This window comes from Psammomys obesus, unplaced genomic scaffold, assembly GCF_907164565.1.
Source record: "Psammomys obesus unplaced genomic scaffold, mPsaObe1.curated_primary_1811, whole genome shotgun sequence".
Taxonomy (NCBI): Eukaryota; Metazoa; Chordata; class Mammalia; order Rodentia; family Muridae; genus Psammomys; species Psammomys obesus.
In genome coordinates, this window is record NW_026596100.1 from 2003887 (window position 1) to 2013300 (window position 9414).

General features: G+C 42.3%; 1 long non-coding RNA gene across 1 annotated transcript; it reads left to right on the plus strand.

The window, feature by feature from the left end:
- Positions 1-1911: 1911 nt before the first annotated feature.
- LOC129692158 (uncharacterized) lies at positions 1912-3022 on the plus strand. The gene is made up of 2 exons (XR_008722641.1): positions 1912-2163; positions 2303-3022. It is a non-coding gene; the product is annotated as an uncharacterized LOC129692158 (long non-coding RNA).
- Positions 3023-9414: the final 6392 nt, after the last annotated feature.

A 9414-nucleotide genomic window follows, 5' to 3' on the forward strand; every position in this document is an offset into this window, starting at 1 on the left:
CTAAATACAAAGAAGTAGTTAATTTTGGTATTCGTATTTATGAATGAAATGAGGCTTCTTTTTAAAGACCAAGAATGTCCACAATAGGCTTTTGAACAAAGAACGAGCTTTTGAAGGACACATGTTTTACCATCTGAATATAATCCTCTAAATTGCCTTCATAATGCAGAAACTTCTCACTGCAGAATATCGAAGAATTATTGCATGTCACCTCAATAAACCTAGTCACTAAAGTTTCTTTTTTAGTAGATGGTAGTGCAGTTAGAAATAAACATAACTCATCATTTCCCTTGCCATTTCTATTTACTTATACAAAATAAACCTAAGTTCCTAGTGGAATCAAACAAGTGCTCAGAATTCTATAACCGGACAGCAGAAATAAAAATGTTTGTAGTGATTTGAGTGAAAATAGCCCCCACTGGCTCATGACATGATTAGTAGGTATGGCCTTGTTAAAGGAAGTGTGTCACTGGGGGTGGGTTTTGAGGTCTCAAGTGCCTAAGCCAGGCCCAGTGTCTCTCTGGACTGCTGGCTGCCTGTGGATTCAGACGTAGGACTATTGGATCCTTCTCCAGCACCATGTCTGCCTGGATGCCACCATGCTTCCTGCCACCACAATAATGGGCTAAACCTCTGAACTGTAGGCCAGCCCCAGTTAAATATTTTTCTTTATAAGAGTTGCTGTGGTCATGGTGTCTCTTCACAGAAATGGAAACCCTAACTAAGACAGTGTTCTAAAGAGATAATCATGTCTTCCAATTTATGAGACTGCTGAGAAGATGGACCATCCACACACACAAAGGGGGCTTTCCCCAGGAATCTCATGCTAGAAGAAGGGAAGGCCACTAGCAGGGGGTGGAGTGGGGTGGGGGTGGGGGATGGGGGTGGGGGTGGAGAGTGGGGAGTGGGGGGGTAGGCGGGTCTCTAACCACTGGTCTTAGCATTTTACAGGGTGGGACTGAGGCTCAAGCAACCATGGCTCAATGGTGTGGGAAGTCATGGCATGACCTGGTTAGCTTACATACGCAGTTCCTTGGCCTTCTAGTCAAACTTCGATCTTACTTCAGGAACCCCAAGGTGGACTTGGTGAGCTCTCTGGATCTCTTTCCCTCGTCCGTCCCAATGTGGCCACCTTGAGTAAATCTCTTTTCTGCCTTCCACTTTTAATTAGCTTATTGGGACTAGCGGCGGAACCATAGTTCTTGGGGCACAGTGGTGACCCCCTGGAGTTCCAATAACACTTTCAGCCTCTAAGAACGCAATCGTTAAAGTCTGTAATTCTAATCCCAACCCCCTCTGTCTTTTCAGTAGCCGTAAAACTACAAAGCTCTGAATTAACCGAATAGGCTCTACAGGCAGGCAATAGAGCTAATATTTACCTCCCCCAAAGGCTGTTGATTCTCAATAAAGGAAAAAAGGAAGCCCTCATCCCACACTCTGCCCACATGTTAGGAAACTGCGGTTAGGAGCTCCTTTCAGATCTCTCACCACATGAAGGCGTCTACAGCAAGAACCTGAGCCCAAATCAAAGGACACAAGAAATCAACTGAAAGTAATAGTAAGAGGGGTGTTTTTCCCCCACACAGCAAAAAGTGGAATTTCAGGGAAGCAACTGCTGCAGTTCTCTGAGATTTTTAGAAGGCAATGCTTCCCTGGGGTAGCCAGTACGGGCACAAGACCTCGAGACTGGGAGTCCTGCTCGACCGGATCGGGTCCCTGGACTACAGCAGCCTAAGACGACCCGCAAGGCCAGGCCCCGCCCACGGAGGGAGGTCCGTCCCTAACCAGCGAGAGCGGAGCGAGGAGACCCTCCGGCGTCCTAGAGCGGCCCCGGGTGGTGCGGCAGTGGGCGGAGCGTCTCCTTGTCCCAGTCCACGCGAGCTCAGTGCTCTAAGCGGCTGGTGGCCCGGTTGTCCACACTCCCCAACAGGGCTTCTGACGGAGGGCAGCTGCAATGCCCACGCCCGCTGCCCTGGGCAGGCCGCTCCCCTGCCCGCAGCGGCCCTTCCCCAGCAGAAACCGGGCTCAGGCTGCACTGAGCTGAGCCTGCGGCAACGACCAGAGGACAGGGTTGGGCTTCCTGGCCCAGGGCTGTGCCTCAGGGGTCGTCAGACACTGCATGGCTGGTGATGAGTATTTCCCGTGTCAGAACTGAGAAAATGCGTGAGAATACTAGTAACTTGTTTTGGGCCTGACATTGTTAAGCACTTTAACCGGAATCCATAGACAATACGGGCAGGCCCTGGAGATAAACATTCGTTCACCGGTGGTCACTGATGGTTTTTTTTTTTTTTTTTTCCAGCGGAAGATGAAATGTTGGTTGCAGTTTCCAAGAGCAAATGAATTCTAACCAACTACAAAAGACGCTATTTAATCCCGATTTTGAGTGCTTAAAATAGGGAGACTCCTAAAGAGGCTAAGGGCGGGGGTTGGGGGGGGGGGAGCTTCCCCAAAATATTTCATCTGCGAAACGAAGATGAGAAAGACCCAAGCGGTGTTGGGTCTATACCTAAGAAATAGCAAGTATGAAAACTCAAGCAGGAAGGTGTATTGTAATTGTGGGACTCCAATCTGCGGACCGTGGTAGCCGATTGTCCTTTACTGTGATAAGCACGATGTAGGAGCGTCCCTAACTTGATCTAAACAGACGTCTGAAGCCCTAAAGAAACCTGGCAGCATCTGTGGTCAGTCTCTCATTGCTTCCGAAGTAAAATGTAAACAGCTGATTTCCGTGGAATGTTTCCTATCAAACCAAGGTCCCATACGCAGCTCTACCTCCTCCTCTCATGAAGCTTTCGCTGTGCTCTCTACTCCATCTCCTTTTGGACCCCTATGTTATTAATTTCTACTTACAAGCTGTTTAAAGCGTTGAGCATTATGAAGAAGCTTTGTTTTTATTTAGCACATGGATTCAAGGTATCCTGATTATCTTCATAAATGTAGAATGTGTTTGTTCTTTAACCACTTCCTGCTAGCAAAATGGAGTAATACTATGGTAATAAACATTTGCAATTTAAGTAAAGACATGATTGTGAATTAAAGGAATCCTTTCCCTTTTCTTTTCTTTGGGATCCTTTCATCTCCTATCCATGCCAACTAGGCCCTGGAGAACCATCTGATCGCCAAAGGATGGAAGCTGAATCACCCTCATGCTACCACTCACTTTCCTGACTTGAAGGAGATTTTATAAATATATATTCTTTTAAATTTTTAAAATTCCTTTGATGCAAGTGTCTTGTAGCTCAGATTGACCTTGAATTCTTGATGTTCTTCTTCCAAAGTGCTGGGATAATAAGTGTTTGCTACCATGCTCAGCAATATTTTAATCTTAAATTTCCTTTACTGATGACTGGTCACATCACTGTAATTTTATTATTCAAGTATATTACTTTTCTCCTGCCATATTTATCAATAGAAGGCGGCATTTTCAAACTGCTTATTTCTGAACCGAAAAAGAGATGCAACCATGGATAGTATAGAAAATGTGCCCAGAAGTTGGCTGGCAGTTTCTTCTTAACGTTTTGGTGGGTACTGGAGGGATCACTCAGCGGAACAGAGCACTTACTGCTCTTGTAAAGGACCCAAGTTCACTTTCCACAACCCAGGTCAGGTGGCTCACAACCACCTGCAAATCCGTTTCCCATGAGATCTGACACCCGAGAGCTCTACTAGTAGCTGCATTCATGCACACAGAGATATGTACATAATTAAAATATAAATCTTCAGCATTTCTTCTTGCTTATGGTGATCGGTATAAAATTCTTATCACGTAGTGGTCAAGGGCTCTCCCACTGATCGACAACCCCAAACTGGTTCCTCCCTTCGTTCACACATCCTGATCTGTCTGTGATTCTGTCTTGCACATTGTGCAGTTGGGTCCTCCCGTACTGAACAGATTTCTCTGAGGACAGAGTCTGAGTCTTTGTTTCCCCGGGACTGTGCTGCTCCCTAGTGATGTGGATCACCTTGTCCTCCCTTCAGCAAGAATCCTGTTAGCTTGGTTGAGCAAGAATTCTGCTTACTGGATGGTTTTCTCACAGAAATTGCCCCTCTACTGTCCCCCTGTATGTTTCTTGCTCACAAATCCCCACGTATACATGCCGTTCCCACTTCTACAAAGTTCCCTTAGCCTTTGAACCTCTTTTAATAACAAAAACACACAACTTACTCTTGTGATAATAGTATTAATCTAGCTGCAAGTACCCTGTTATGACCAAACACCCCCCATCAGGCCCTGCGTCCCAATCCTTTGCATTGGGAATTGCCTCTAACCTGAACTTCGGTGGGGGTTATATTAAAATTGTACTTCTGCTACCATTTTTCCCAATATGATATCTAAAACCTGCTTTTAATTTACTCCACGATTTTTCTATATCTTTCTATTTACTTTTGCATCTTACAGTGTATCTATATACCTGTGACTTGCTTTGTCAGCTTGAAAATCTAACCTCACAGGCTTGGCTGTACACAGAATTCCACATCTTACCTCTCCCACCTTTCCTCCTTTCCACTCTCCTTATGTTCATTCTATTTGTTCTCTGTGTCATGATTTATAAGCTTTGCTGTCCATCGTAAAATCTTGATTTTCATGGTTGTTTTACCATGGTTTCCATTAGATAGATTTGCTGCTTTCCACCAACACAGAGTGGAAATAGCACTAGCTTCCCAAGGCTGTTAAGAGAACTGAATGGAAATATTGACACAGTAGTCATTCAACTTTCCTGAAGACTTACATAGTGGTAACCTTGTAGCAGGTGCATGGCAATACAGAGGTCAACATTAGATCTCTTTTAGGGAGCTCCCAAACTCATAGAAGAGGAAAAAAGATTGCAAATATGGTGTGTTTCAGAGATAAGCACATCATGCCCCAGATTAGAGAAGATATTCCTGACCTGGGCACGGGGATGGGTAAAGAAATGTTTCTCAGGAGTGAGTGGCAACAGTCTTAAAGGATGAATGAGATATGACCATTCAGTGAAACAAATACATTCCTGATGTAGACACCAGAGAAGAGGCGCGAGAGAGACTCATGATTAGGACTCATTAATTTTGAATGTTTAGAATGGTGTGAGTGTGGAAAAAGCAAAGCGATGGGACTGAGACAGGCAAGAGGGAGTTTGCAAGGGGCTGGAGAGATTGTTCAGTGGTTAAGTGCACATGTTTGCTTTCTATTGCTGCCATAAATGTTATGAATAAAAGCCCCCTGAGGATGGAAGCTTACAGTTGTGATCTGTCTTAAAGGGCAGTCCGGAGAGGAACTCAGGGCAGGAACCCAGAGGCTGGAACTAAGCAGAGGCCACAAAGGGTCACTTAGTGGCTTACTCAGCCTGCTCTTTCTTTTTATTTTACAAAGCAAACTTTTATATAAATGAAGGACCTTCCTGGGTCTCGTTAATTGTCTTTACAGAAGGGGACAGAAAGGGGGAAGAGGACACACAAAGTACAAAATCCCAGTGCTTCAAATCAACTTGTGGCCTTGTCACACACAACAGAAACCCCAGTGTCATGAGCAGTGCCTTCACTGCTCACTGTCTAGAATCCTGAGTTTCCTGGAGAGACTAGGAAGGCGACAGGACCATTTGCTGGCATGGTGTACCCCTCACTCACACCTTGGTGACACTCAGCTGTGGTCTCGTTTCAGGGTAAGCTTACAAACCATACAAAGTTGGAAGCATCTTTATGTGGGTGCTAAGATTCAAGAAAAAGTAAAGGGGAAAAAAAAAAAAAAAAAAGGAAGATAGAAGACCCCGGGGAGAGGTAAGAGTGTTTGGAGGTACCATGATAATGCCAAAAATATTTAAATCCCCTTTTCTTAATAAAAAAAAAAAAAAAAAAAGGTGTTTTGGGTTTGTTTGTTTGTTCAGCCTGATTTTTTATATAGCCCAGGGGTGGCATTGCCTTTACTAGGCTGGGCCTTCCCACACCAATCCTTAATGAAGGAAATGCGCCCCTACCCCCCAACTTGCCTACAGGCAATCTGATAGGGACATTTTCTCAATGGCAGTTCCCCTCCCAGATAACTCTAACTTTGTCAAGTTGACACACAACAGCAATAAAAACAAAACATAACCAGGTCAGAGCACTTGTTTTTGTTGTTTTTCCAGGTGAGCTGAGTTTGAGTTTTCCCACTCATATCAAATGACTTACAACTGCCTGTAACTCCAGATCTAGGGAGATCTGATGCCTCCTGACTGCCAAGGGCACCCGCGTTCACATGCACGCACACGCATAATTTAAAATAGCAAAAATAACCCTTTTGGAAAGGAGGGCATTTGCGAAAGGCCTTTTGAGTCTCTTGCCTATAAAGCTGTCCGTCATGCTGAGAATGTAAACTGGCAACTCTTAAAACAGGGGAGAGGAAAACGTGTTCCTGTTTCCATGCCCCAGTCAATAGCACAAACATTTTAGAGTATTTCCAAAGGAGCCAGCCATGGCCAGCAAGCTAATGGCCAGGAATGAGATCACTGAGATCTTTGGATGTGTTAGGCCTGGGCACTAATGGTCATGTTCTGTTTCCTTTTAATCCTAAACCTGCTGTGATGTTTTATGGCTATGATATAGAATCAGTCATGCTATGTGGAATTCTGGGAGGGCTTGTCTGAGGAGTCAGAAAGATGCAAAGGAGAGACCAACACCTCTCACCTAGCCTCGGGTAACAGTAATGGCACTGCCTGTAGAGAAACCTGCCCACCTGAGCAGACAGTGTGGTCTTGCAGGAAAACATGGCAGCCTTAGAGCTTCAGTGGACAGAAATGAAAACCGGGCTTTCAGGATAACACTGCAGGGAGACAGTGTTAAGGGATCTATACATAGTGTTAAGTGAGCTATACATAGCAAGCCATTCCCTAAACGTTAGCAGTTAATTCACACGCTAGCAAAGTAGTCTCCTTATAGGGTGAATTAGCACATACATGCACATGCAGTTCGAATGTGTTTGCAGAGACACGCAAGTATCAGTCAGTGCTTGTGAATATGTACATATTTTCTGTCTTCCTTTATAAGCCTAAACCTGTTTGTATAAAACCATGTATCAAGTCCTTTAAAGCTACTGACATACATTTTCAGTCGCTGCTAGAAGAGGGCTTTCCTTCTCGAGAAGAGATTTCATGGTACGGATGGTTTGGTTTGGTTTGGTTGGGGATAACCTCCATCATGGAGGACTTTCCTGTGCTTTTGAAGTTGTTGAGTTGGGCCTTCATTTTGTTTTCTTGGATGGCTCTATGACAGCATTGTCCAGTATCACAGCATCCTACAGTTACACAGGAAACACACCTTCTCACTGCTCAAGTTATGGCAGCGTCCAGCTTGATTCTTGGATTAGCTGTCATTAGCCTCTGAGAATTTGCAGCTTTAAGCAGGTCCAAAGTCTTGGTGTCTTCATGCTAGTTAAATGTTTTCTCCTCTACCCTAACAAATTAAGATATACCGATATTATCAAATCTTCCTTAGGATATCAGCGATGCCTGAGAATAACTAGAGGCCTGTATATTTCTGTTAAATTTAGTGCTGAAGGAAGGTTTGGGGAGTTACAGATGGGTAATATACATGTATTATATATGTAAATTAAATGTGTTTGTTTACTCTTCTGATTCTTTCTAATTTCAAAAATAGTGAGCTCATGGTATATCATATATTATTTTAATGAATATATCAACTTAATAAAGGGAAAAGTATTGTTTGCATATCATTTTGTGATTTCATTGTGAAATTTACAAATGAAGTATTAAATATACCCAAATAATTTAAAGAGAAATAGAGAGAACACGATTAGCTACAGTTTGGCTCACACTTGAATCAGAGCAGAGGAAAAGAGAGTCCACAGTCCCTTGAAGGCTCCTCCCTTAAGGCCCTACCTCCTCAAGTTCCCCCACCTCCACACACTTTAGGGGCTATTCACAGCCAACCATCTGCAAAACGGTAGTCTTTGACATCATTAAAATTTTTAGGCCTAAATAATAAAGGTAGTATTGCACTTACTTCAGAACATTTCCACTTTCCATCACTTTGAGGTCTTTAGTTCACATGAAATTGATTTTTGTATTCTGTGAGGTAAAGAGTCAATATTCTTTTCTCTACATGGAGAACCTAATTTTTTTCTGCATCATTTATTAAAGTCCATCTTTAAGTCATTCATTGATCAATAATGAGACCACGTGATATATGTATATACAAACCTGATTATATACATACCTGATGTATACATGTATATACATACCTGATTATATATATTCCTGATATATATCTAATATATACATGCATGTATATTATATATATGTATGTATACATATATGTATTATACATATATGTATATATACACACATATATACACATATTTACATGCATATGTATATGTGTATGTATATATGTATACATGTATATAATATATCATATATGTATATATGATATGTATATATTTCATATATATACATACATATGTATATTTATATTTACCTGATATATATATATATATACACATAGATAGATATTGGATATATAGATACCTGTTTTGTCCCTGTAGTAATATCTAAATTGATATAGGTCTATAATGACCCTTAAATAGCTCATGCTTTGTTCTTTAAAATTGAATTGGAATTGTTCATCTTGATCTCCATATACATTTTGTAATCAGCTTATATAGAGTTCTATGAAGTACTTTTAACATTTAAAAAGTATTAAATTTATAATTTGTATGACATTGTCCTTTTAATATTGGTGAATCAGCTTTCCTGATTCATCATGGTACAAAAACTGTTCTTTTTTTTTTTCATGATGGTCTTATACATTGCTATGAATGTTATTTGTATTTCTTCCCTATGCACTTTCGTATTTTAGTACCTATCCCATAAAATGATGTCCTTTGTAGGTAAAGAATTTGAAAGGTACTTTGATCATGAAGGTCTGAATGGGATGTACTCCCTCTTTTCCCCTTAATTTTAATTTTATGTGGACGGGTGGTTTACTCTATCTATCTGTCTGTCTATCTATCATCTATCTATATTTTAGTTATTTATTTGCTTGCATGTCTGTTTACCACGTGTGTGCAGTACCAGTGGAGGCCAAAAGAACAGCTGTGAGTTGTCACGTGGGTGCTGAGACGTGAATCTGTAAGAGCAGCAAGTGCTCTTAACTGTTGAGCCATCCCCCAGCCTCTGGGACTGTTGCTCTTACAATCAGGGATGCCGTAAGGATATGTTTCTGGCCTGGGCAGTAGTGAAGATAAAATAAAGAAGATTAGCCCCCTAGCCCATCAGGAGGCCCAGCCAGACATCCACTGTGACCACAAGCTGATTCTGGACTTCCCAGCCTTTTAAATAACAGATGGGGTTTGTTTCAGCTGTGTGGCACTGGCACCTTGCTGGCAGCCCGGGCTGCATGTGGGTGTCGGAAACTGCTCATGTTTCCACGTCTGCTCTC